Here is a 12,097-nt window from a genome sequence, read left to right as displayed (position 1 = left end):
GATACTGAGGAATTGTTTAAAAAAAGACACAGTGTGGAATACTGGGCAGGTGATAGTAAGACATAACAGCAGAATTACTTTTGTGAAATTAGTGTCAACAACTGTCTTAGTAAATCATGCTCATGCCCCATTTTGAAGAGTGTGGGGACAAACTGGTTGAACTGTGTGGTATAAATATCATGGTGGGAAGTCGGGGGAAAATTCACTCTGAGCAATTGAGGAACATACCCTTTATATGTCTTCAGTCTTTTTGTCATCACGTTATAGCCTTGGTTCTTAGATTGTTCTTAACTCTTCTCAGAGTTAATTATGCACCTACAGGATGAATGGGTGCTAATAAGGACTAACAATGAAGTCTCTGATAGACAGAATCACCTCTCATCATTGGCCTCCTGATTTGTTTCTAAGTCAGCTGTTCTGAGCTGACCCATCCTGCTGGTCAGATTACAGTGTTAGGTCGTTGTTGATGTGAATGGTAGCTGACTAAAAATTAATAGGGGCATCAGGAGGACTTCCCCATAAGTGAATACTAGCTTTGTGCTTTGTTGTTGTTTGTTTGTTTGGGTTTTGCTGTTGTTGTTGTTTTTCCTGACATACTCAGGACATCTGGCACTGTGCTTTAAATTACTGCAGTGAGTGAAAGTGTGAATAACTGGAATACAGATTCATCAGCAAACCCACAGTAGAAGGTGAATTAAACGAAAGATTCTGTGCAAGTGCATTTTCTGGGCATTTTTCCTGGTAGGCAGTGAGGTGGCAGTTTGTTTTCACTAATCTTATTACTCATCAATTCTCATGTTTCTAGCAAGAAGACAAGTGAATTGTAGCTGATTTATAGATCTTTAGAGAGGCCTGAAGGTGCAACCTTTAATTTCTTTTCAGGTTCAGACCTTGTCTTACAGCTTTGAAATGGTTACTGTTGCCGCCTAAAAGATTTTAAACAAATATGCTGACTTCCTAGATAAGTCGACTGCTGTTTTGAAGCACATTGTTTCCATGTCAAACTGTTATCTGTTAATACAGTAATAGGAGGAAATAGAAAAAAAATAACTGCAAATTTTGGAAGCTGTCAAATTCATGCCATCATTAATTTTGATTTATTTACTTTTATTCTGGAAGCATCTCTGTAAACAGTAGGAAGGAGAAGTCAGAAAAATGTCAGGTCCTATCAAAAAAAAAGAGAAGATAATTAAACAGGAGGAAGGAGATGAAAACAGCAATTTAAATGCCAGTACAAGTGACAAGATTGTTAACCTGCTCAGTCCATGACAAATAAGAACAATTGAGATGAGTGTAGCAGTGGAGGTGGAAGAAACTCGATCAAGTTTTAAGCAAAAATACAGAGAATAAATCTTTACATCTGCAAGTAATACTGGAGCTCTTCTGTGCTCTGTCTACCAATGCGACTGCAATACACATGTGTACCCTCGGATGATACACTTCAGACAGCAGTGTTTAATAGTAGTCTAATCCAGCTTTCTGGAGATGTCTTGCTTGGTTTTTTTCAGTTCTGGGTTTAAATAGCTGTACTCCTTACAATGTTCAGGTTAGCTGATTGAAAAGTAATTTCAGGTATGACTACTGAACTGTTGTAACAAAAAATATTTATTAAAGGATTCCTATTAGGAGAATTTGCAAGGAAGTTCCCTTTTAAGTGTCAGACAAATATTAACTATTGCTTATAAAATAAGTAGTACATAAGCGGGAGGAAGAAGCAGAATACCTTCCTGTATCTCATTAGTAGAAGTGCACCTTAGAAGTGTACCTTTTTTACTGTCTTTTCAAAAAGTTATAAATGAGCTGAAAAAGGATTTCTAAAGTGTCTGTGAACGTCTCTGTGAATGGTAAGGCAAAAATTATAAGAACTATTTAACATTTAATATAAAGGTTAAGAATTAAAAAAGGGTAAAATGTGCCTGTATTATAGCTCAATAGGAATGTGTTAAGGGAGACTGCTGAATTTGGTTTTCCATTACAAAGAAAATAAAAATTTCAGACCTAGTACTGTCCCCAAAACAATTGCCTCAATGTGAGCCTTTCCATTACTTTCAACAGGAATTGGACTTATCCTTCTACTCTCTAGGCCAAGCAATGATACCAGTCAGTCTTTAAAACCATGATTTATCCCAAAAGCAGCCTGCAGAATGTCACCAATGAAGCATTCCTTTGTGCTCAGAATAGTGTGTCTTTTCAGAATAAACAGAATTTGCAGTCAGAATCAGCATTGGACTCATGCTTGTGTTAATGCTTCTCACTTCTAAAGATGTCAGCTTTTAATTGGCCAGAGTATGCCACTGGAATGGGCAGCCAGACTCCCTGGTTGTAAGTTAGGATAACATCTGTCTTTTCAACTTGCTTTGGCAAAGAAAGCGTGCACAATTTTTTGTTATTCCAAAAGCCCTTGAAGCATGAAGAACACAAAGTACCAGTGAACTGGAACTTTCCTTCTACTGATGCTGTGAATAGTTGATTTATTTTCTTTTCTTATCTTTTTTTCCCTCTATCATTCCCTGATCCTTTTTTCCTGTCTTTGGCAGTTTTGGTGAAGCTTTTCTCAGAGAATCACAGAACAAGCTGGTTTGGAAGGGACCCTCAGGAAACACTGAATCCAACTCTTAGCACTACACAGCACTCTCCCCAAGAGTCACACCATGTGCCTGAGGGTATTGTCCAAACACCTCTTGAACTCTGTCAGTCTTGGTGCTGTGACCATTTCCCTGGGAATCCGGTGCCCAACCACCCTCTAGGGAAGAATATTTTTTTAATATGCAACCCAAACCTCCCCTGGCACAAATTCAGGCCATTCCCTTGAGTCCTGTCACTGGTCACTACAGAAAGGGATCAGTGCTGGGCTCTCCTTTTCATCTCATGAGAAAGTTGCAACTGCAATGAGGTGTCTCCTCAGTCTCCTCTTCCACAGCATGAACAGACCAAGTGACCTCAGCTGTTCCTCATGCGGCTACCCTTCAGGTTCTTCACTGTCTTTGGTGCCCTCCTTTGAATGCTCTCTAATAGTTTAATGCCTTTCTTATACCGTGGCACCCAAAACTGTCCCAAGAACCTGAGACGAGGCTGCCCCATTGCAGAGCAGATTGGGACAATCTTCTCCCTTGCCTGAATGGCAGTGCTGTGCCAGATGCCCTCTCAGCTGGCCCTCCTGGCTGACAGGGCACTGCTGACTCACATTCAACTTGCCATTGACCAGGACTCCCAGGTTCCCATCCCCAGCACTGTTCTCCAACCTCTCATTCCCCAGTCTGTCTGTAGATCCAGCACTGCCCCACCCCATGTGCAGAACCCAGTACCTTCCCTTGTTGAACTTTGTATGGTTGCTGACTCTTAATTTGTCAGTCCTCTAAATTGTTGAGGTCTCTCTGCAGGTACTTTCTTCCTTCAAAGGGAACCTACAGCTCTCCCAATTTTCTATCATCTTTGCATTTGATCTAGTATACCTTCCAGTCCTGTATCCAGGTTGTTTATGAAGACCTTGAAGAGCATAGGGTTTGCCAAACCCCACTAGTGATTGGTCTTCATCCTCAAATTATTTAAAATTAAGATTTTAATAAAGGTGAAAATACTCTTTACTCCACAAATGATGCTGGCATGCATGTATGACATATTGAAATTACCTTTCAAGCAAGCTGTTTGTATATTTTTGTGTGTGTGATGCTTTAAAACTACAGTGTTAGTTGACTCCTGAGATTTAGAGCTAAATAGACATAGTGAAGTGAAAAATGGTACTTAATCCATCCAAAAGCAGAATGCAGATGGCTCTTCAGCAAAGACCAGCCTAATTTTGGTGAGTTTTTATAACAGAGGATAAACAGAAGGATTGAAGAGAGCAGAGGAGAAGAAGGTAAGATGGTCAGATGTGCAATAAACCTGAAGAAATGCAATTGGAAGGGAGCATAGAAAAGAGCAACTAGTTGCACTGAGGTAAAGGTAATGCCACCCAAACTGCTGGAACTCCTGATCACTTCCAAAAGACATTTTGGGATGTGTTTTAGCTGCTTATCGTCCTTCCAGCTTCAACACTAGTCTGGTCTCAACATTGACTGCCTCCACTGCCAAGGAGCAGTGGCCCCTCTAAAACCTAGATATCAAGAACAAATCCCTGAGCAAACAGGGATGGCCAGAAAAGTCCTTCACCTTTCTTCCAGCATAATTTGGATGTTATCCAGACCTTCTGAAGGTCGTTTTATATACACTGGTTTTCACTAAAGGTCTAAAGGTGGGAACAAATACCATGTACTTCCAGCTGAGTCTGAGTTGGGGTGTTTCAGGTGCGGCAATACCTTTGAAATGTAGACCTCCAGAAGCAACCAAGGAGAGTGTTCTTTATGGTATAATGTTATTACATGTGACATGTCTTTGACAGACCTCTTTTATGTGCTTTTAGCCTATGGCAACATGTTATGGAGAGAAGAATTCGCTGACATATCCAGGAAAAGAAATCCAATGCATAAAATATTGAAATGACAAGGTTGGCAAAGTTATTTTGTAGCTTTTGTCGCATTATGATAATAACTAGCAAACTGGTATGCTGCATCTGAAACTTCTTAGGATAAACGATGCCTTTTTCTCTCATATTCTCTTTAGTACATTTGGATATTTGCTTTAGAATATTTCTCTTCTTCTCCCAGTAGAGTAAAATCAAGTATTTTGTAGTTTGTTCACTAAATACCCCTCTCTGCAGCGTGGTATTTTTTGTCCTCTGTTAGTGTTGGTAGTTTTTTTTGTTTGGTTTAGCTCTTAGATTACTTATTTGTTTATGTTACCATCCCACCTTCTAAATCCAGGAAGGGAAAGTACCACAGCAGCACATTCCAGGACTTTTTCTCTAGCAAGAAAGGCTCTTTGTTTTTGTGTGTACCTACACCCTCCTCCTCCTATGAGCCCATTGCAGTCACTACTGTGCTTTCTCTATCTTCTCACTTCAGAGACCTCAGTCAGTCTTTCCTAAATAATGCTTGACTAAAAATGGAGGCATACGTGATCAGATCCTTCCCTAACTATGTTTAATAAGTGAAGGGAGTTTGTGACCCATTGAAGATGTCGACTATTGTTGTGATTAGATCTTTGTTTTTTTATTCTTAATAAGAACTTCCTTTTTTTCCCCCTTTCTTTTCATTTGCTTGGTTTTTTTTTAATAGACTATGTAAAACCTTAAGATGGATCAGCCTACATAAAACCACTATGAATGGATATTATTCACTGAATTCTATGGGCCATTTAAATAAGTTTGCTTAAAATACTGCTAAAAATTTAAAGTAAGAAAGTTACTAGGGAAAAAAAAAATCAGTCTCTGAAATCACATCCACAGAACCACAGGCTCCAAAGATCTATTCCTTTCTTTTTTTTAACAGTATGAAAAACCTCTTCCATGCAACACAGTATGGAACTAACTAACTCATAACAAGCTTCTGAAGTGCTCACATATATGCCCATATCTGTCTTGTGCCTGTAACATTTTGTAAACAACTGTCTTTGATGTTTTCTCTTGCTTCTTTGATCTTGTAAAACCCACCACAGAGATATGAATATGTTCAACAAAATCTAAGAATATTTATTTTCTAGTCATGGAAGTCACATTGTATTGTTAGAAATTTGTTTCCCCACTAATGATGAATCATTTCAAGTGATGCATTCTCGATAAGGGAATAAAATTCACTTATCACAGATTTTGCAGTTCAGAGGTAAGATCAATAATTTCTCAAGTCATCATGAAACAGCTGTACAATGGAACTGCACACACAAAGAAAACAAACTAGAAGGATATTTTAAATAAAACTATAAAAATTCTTGATCATTGTCAGAAAAATCTATATCTGTTTCAGAACAATCTGCATGTATTTTCCATGAAAAATACACAGACAACACAGTGTATCTGCACTACAATGTCTGATAGCTTAAAGTAGTTCATGCTCACTTTTTGTTCTCACATATGGTACGTCTTAAATTGTTTTTCAGTCAAAAAAGGAATTTTCTTTATATGAGATGGTTTTCTGCTCTAAATGTCTTAGGTTTTTGTTTTCCAAACATGCACTACTGGTATAAATGGTAACACTAGTAAAGACATCTGGAAATTCACCTTTCTGTTATGCACAGGGTTGTATGTGTAGAGAATACTATGAAGGTAGAGGGAAGCATGCTGGCTGTTCAGCCTAACTGGAAATTAAGCAGGCTGTATGACGTCCTTCAGAAACCTTGGACTGAGCCTGTAATCTCTGCAGGAGTTCACGTTTCCCACAGCCCACTGAGGGGCTGGTAGGAGGCAACCAGAGAGGGGAAGGGAGGTTGGAGCACTAAGAGGAAGACTATGGGAAGAAATCAGGATACTGCTCTTCCTGGACTTGTGGAAACACCAGGGTCTCTCTAGCAGGAATTGTAACTGGAATTCATGGGGTGTTTGTTTTCTTCTGACTGCGCACGGACTATTAACACTGTGTGTCTGTGTAGCAGACTATTATTTAAGGGTGAAAGCTAGAGAAATTTCAAAGACTAGATAAAATGCAAGAAAGACAAAGATAGTTTAGGTATATCTCAGCATAGTCTCCAAATGGAAGCCTAATTATTGATCTACATTTCTTTATCTAATTTTCATTAATTCTTTCTATTTAGAAGCCAGATTTATATTTAAATACTCCACCACTTTTCAACGAACAGTAGCACATTTTCAGTTCTATCAAGCAGGAAAGTTTGATTCAATCCTCCTTAGATTAAATTCTTGGGATGCATATGAATTGTTTGTTGCAAATTGAACAACTATGCTTCTCCATATTAAGGTTATGCTTGAGGCACCTTACCTAAATTTATTGCAATTGCCCAGTGCTGAACAATGTTTTACAAGGAAAAAAAAAAAAAGAAAAGAAAGGTTAGTGATAAAAATCTTCCACTTTTTTTTCAAAAAATGTGATGTGTTTGAACCTTCCGCTTTAAGAGTTCTCCAGATTCTTTGTCTAGTTTGAATGGTTTCTGCAATGCAGCTCTGCAAGCATTGGTGATTTTATGTGAAGTAATTAATAAAACAGAGTTCTTTGTGACTCTTCTTCTATGTAGCAATAGTTTGAAGTAAACAATGGAGACATGAGTACTGAAAGGCTGCTCTCACCTCTGAGACAGAAGGTTGTGAGAAATTAAGAACATAATAAAGATAATGATATAGAAATTAAAGTCTTGTGTCAACAAGCTTTTTAAATGTAGTATTATATCTCAGAATTTTCCAGCAGAGTTTAGAAAATGTCTATTTTTTCAGTACATTTATTTTAAAAATGAGAAACAATTCAAATTTTAACTGGAATTTGAGCAGAATATGGCAGTGTTGGTCTGATGCTTTTAACTTGGCTTAAGGGCTCCTGATTTGAGGAATCGAAATAGATGACAGTGGTGGATTTTGATTAAGACCCTGAAGCTTTCAAGCTTACCATAATACAGTTATTCCTGAAGGAGTGGGTAGGATTCAAAAGGTATGAGCACCACAAATTCCCTCCTAAGGTCTGGTGAGCGTCTTCAGACTTAGAGAAAAAAAAATACTACAATTTATATTATTCTTCATGGGAGATTTCATAAGATATAGGTTAGCAGTAGTGTTTCAATCCTCCTTCTGGATGCAGAATTATCTCCTTCTGATATAGTGGCTTCCAGTAACAAGATATTCCTAATGTTGCCTTTAGATCAGTTGTTGTCAGGCTGAGGTAACTGCATGAGGGGGAAGAATCACATTGAATAGAGATCAAATATGATGGTGGGGTTAACTTCTAAAAATTTATGTGGAGGATAAGGTGGACCTACTTTCACTGAGGATTATTAACTTAAAGAAAAACTGACGACAGAATGAGGTAAAGACATGGGTGAGGGCAGCCAAGAGAGTTTAAAGCAGACATCAATCATGTAATACTGATTGCTCAGCCATAAATATTTTGTTGCCATATACTGTATTGCAATGTGGGGGAAACTGTCTGTAATGAAGAAAATTCACTAGTGAATAATCTCTAGATTGTACTAAACAGTGTGTTTATGCAATGGGGCTGCAAGCAGCCTCTGGGAGCTCTTACCAACCTTCGTACACATTCATGCTCTCCTAAGGATGTCATCACCTTGGGCTGCTATCCAGCAGTGTGTGTGAGAATAACTTGGTGCTCTATTGAAGCAAGAAATACTACAGAAACAGCAGAAATGTTTGGCAAAACTGTGCTGGAACATCCAAAGGGTGAAAGCTGTGAAAATTCGACATGTTTGCTAAATAGGTCTCCTCTTGTCTGAGTCAGAAAATCTGCCAACTGCCACAGCATATATGGATCAGACACTTCAAAGTTATTAATACTGTTAATTTATCACTAAGCATGGAGATACCTGCAATTTGCCCAAACAAAAAATGATGGTAGGAAAATGTCTAACCTTCATCTATGGTTTAGCAGCAGCTTTGGGTATCTGCTTTGATATAGCAATAATCTAGCTCAATGCTTCCTAAATTGGTAGTATCTAAACCTTACACACAAGCTTTTTATTACCTTGTGGCAATATTTCTTCACACTTGTATTATAAACAAAAGGAGGTTTAGAAATGCATGAGAATGTCTGGAAAAGCTTGGGTAACTTTCATAGTATCTATGACAAATTTAAGAGCATTTAAAGTAGCAAGTAGATTTTAAATTTAGTAAAGTTATAACTGAGGAAAGTTAACAAAGGATATATAGTTTGTGTTAATGTCATAATTTTGCACTATATTTGTTAGTATTACATATAAGTAGAGAAAATATTTGGCATGTTATGGTATTTTGAATGAAACAGTGTGAGATGAAGCTACCTGGAGATCACATAACTTGTGAAATGTAAAAACTTAATATTTCTCAAACTGAGTCACCCCAATGCTTGCATGTAAGCAAGGAAGTGCCTATAGGGAGCAACTATACAAAAATCCCCAAGACCCTCTCCAGGGACTCAACATGCTGAGGTGCATTTCTAAAGTGCTTGTACCCTAATACATGCAGTATGGGGAATAAACACACTGAGTTAAAGACCTGTGCGCAGCTTCAGGGCTATGGATTTTTTGGGATCACAAAGGTGTTGTGGGATGACTCCCATGACCGGAGTGTTGCAATTCAATAAACTCCTATAATGAACTGGTAAATGAGGGGAGAACAATGGATATTGATTACCTAAATTTCAGTAAGGGCCTTGAAACTGTTGCTCACAGACAAACTGGTAAAGAATTGGCTGGATAAGGAGAGAGTGAGGTGATTGAAAATTACCTGAATATCTGAGTCCAGAGAGTGGTGGCACAAAGACTAGCAGGAGGCCAGGTAGTGGTGTATCCAGGGGTCAGTGTTGGGTTCAGTCCTGTTTAACACCTTCATCATGGGCCTGCTGATGACACAGAGCTGGAATTAAAGGATGATAAGCCAGAGGGCCATGCTGCCATCCAGCCCTTACAGCCCTTACAGGCTGGGAGAAATGGGCTGAAAGGAACCTCCGGTGCTTCAACCAGAAGTGTGACATCCTGCGACTGATAGGAAACAATTCCAGGCACCATAAATTCTGCAGGTCACACAGCTAGGAATCAGCTTCACAGAAAATATACTGGGGGTCCTGGTGGACAGCAGGCTTCACATCATCCAGCAATGTACCCTTACCACAAAAAAGGTGGAAGATATCTTGGGCTGCATTATAAAAAGGGTTGTCAGTAGGTTGAGACTGGTGATCCTTCCTTCCCCTCCACTGAGCACTGGTGAGGCCCCACCTGGAGTTCTGTGTTCAATTCTTGGCTCCCCAGTACAAGAGAGACACGGACAGACTGGAAAGAATCCAACAAAAGGCAACAAAAGTGATGAACAGGATGGATCATCCTTCTTATGAGGAAAGAATGAGAGAGCTGGAACAGTTTAGACTGGAGAAGAGAAGCCTCAGAGGGCAACTTGGTATTATACATAGATAACCTGATAGGAGCATGCAAAGAGGACAAAGCTAAGCTCTTTTCAGTGCTGCCCAGTGGCAGGACAACAGGCAATGGACACAAATTGCCAATATACAGGATGTTCCCATTGAACATCAGGAAGCACTTTTTTACTCTGAGCATGACTGAGCACATGCACAGACTGCCCAGCAGATTGTGAAGTCTCTACCCTTGGAGAGCCCCAAAAGCCACCTGAATGTGGGCAATCCTACTGAGGTAGTCCTGCTTGAGCAAGGGGTTTTGACCAGGTGGACTCCTCAGATCGCCTAACTTCAGCCAGTCTGTGATTCTGGGGCAATACTGTGTCATCACAATTTCTGTGATAGTGTGTGGGTTTTATGAGAGTAGAATATCTGAAAACAAAATGGGATCATTCAAACAGTTTATAATGAACCAGTGATTGAGATGATTATAAATAGCATACTGGAAAGTTAAAATAGTTTCTCTGTAAACGAGGTCTCTGAGGGATTTTGATATTGCCAAGACAGATTTGTTGTGTGCATCATAAATACTCAAGTTCTAGTTTGTAAGAAACTAATAGATTTTTGTAATAAAAACTGTTTAACATATGGCTTGCTCTTTAGATCATGAAGGATACGGTATTGTGTCTACTACTTTATTTTTTATTGTTTGGTGTGACAAAACCCATTACAAAATATATTCAGTTGCTATCTTTTTATCTAGCAGGTATTAAAGAAAAAAATTAGTCCTTCAGACTCACTGTAGGTAGTTAAACCTCTATTCATCATAGACATTCACTCAGACACTGCAGTTTTTTGTATTATAATGGTCCTCTCTTTATAAACGCTTTGATATGCAGAGAAATACTTAACTACTGGCATCTGAGCTACTATCTGCCGACATGCTCAAACTCTGTAGGGTTTCATATTTGTGCTGAGACCACTTTATATCTCTCTGACAGCATGAAGTGGGCACATCACATTTGTATTCATTTTCAGGCTTCTTATCACTGCCAAGTTGTTGAAAAGTTCCCTTAGTTTTGATCCATGCTCAAAAGTCCTGCCAGGCATAAAAAAATACTAAATGGGAATCAGGCACAGTGTAGATACCACCCTTTAATATTGGGCTGAATTTTTAGATAAAAAAGTATTGCAAGTTGAAGTGGATTTCCTTGTGAACCACCTTACTTGAGGGACAAAGTATGTATATTGTGGTGGCAAGTTTGGGTGAGTGCTGTGCAATATAGTCTTGAGGGCTCTCTTTTACATTTGAAGCTTTGCTCTCTGTGATATTCCTAAAATTCCTAAAATTGGCGAACATTGAACTATGCAAGCGGGGTAGGCTTCTAACCTTGCATATTTTATCTATGATAAAAGATACGGCTATATTAGTTTGGCCTTTTATAAATATTTTTTATACTTGCTATTAGAAGAAAATTTCCCTGGGGATATTATCTTCTTTTAAAAAGTGAGTTACAATATATTACACAGAACAGTAGGGCTCAGGCTTGTGAATAAACCATATAAATATACATAGCTCAAATGGTATAAACAGGGAAGAGTGTCTGAATTCTTGAAGACAAGTAGGTAGGATGTAAAACATATTTTATATTCCCTAAGTTGGAACAGGATCCACATTTCAAGTCATGAAAAGAAGGCTTGCTTAGAAAATATTGTAGCACTATGAACTTTCGCAACAATTAAAAGTTGCACATTAGTAAACAAATTTGGAAGTAAGGAATCTACTTTTCATAAGAATTTTATTCATTATAAGATAAGGATAGGAGATAAAAAAAGAAGAATGTTATATTATTCAATAAGTATTCAAACCAACTTGGATGCTTGTCTCAGTAACAAAATGAAAATGCTCTAAAAAGGAAAAAAAAACCCCAAAACAACTATATGGTTTTGTCTTAGATGTTCCCAGATCTATTAATTTCACTGCTATAGGTGTCCATATTCCCATTCCTAAGGAGATTTTAGCTTGTGCAAACATTCTGGTATTGCTAGACTTTTTCATCTGCTTTTTATTGTCTGTTCAGCTATATCAAATTTCTGCTTCAAAGCAAATACACTTTATGCTCTCTCCATAACATTCTTCAGCATGTAGAAGAAATACATGTGAATGATTGATTTTTTGAGGATCAAATATATGTCCCATTGTATGATTTCTAACCAGTTTTTAA

At 38.2% G+C, this 12,097-nt stretch overlaps 1 long non-coding RNA gene across 1 annotated transcript in view; it reads right to left on the bottom strand.

Annotated features, from left to right (window-relative positions):
* Positions 1 to 9,322, bottom strand: part of LOC115947685 — a 30,981-nt gene extending 21,659 nt beyond the window's left edge. Inside the window, exon 1 of the long non-coding RNA XR_004081541.1 lies at positions 9,251 to 9,322. This is a non-coding gene — a long non-coding RNA (uncharacterized LOC115947685). The remainder of the gene's footprint in view (positions 1 to 9,250) is intronic.
* Positions 9,323 to 12,097: the final 2,775 nt, after the last annotated feature.

The sequence above is a fragment of the Geospiza fortis genome, unplaced genomic scaffold (genome assembly GCF_000277835.1).
Source record: "Geospiza fortis unplaced genomic scaffold, GeoFor_1.0 scaffold40, whole genome shotgun sequence".
In the NCBI taxonomy this organism is placed as follows: Eukaryota; Metazoa; Chordata; class Aves; order Passeriformes; family Thraupidae; genus Geospiza; species Geospiza fortis.
Note: the sequence above shows the minus strand (reverse complement) of the source record. Positions and strands in the feature narration are given on the sequence as shown.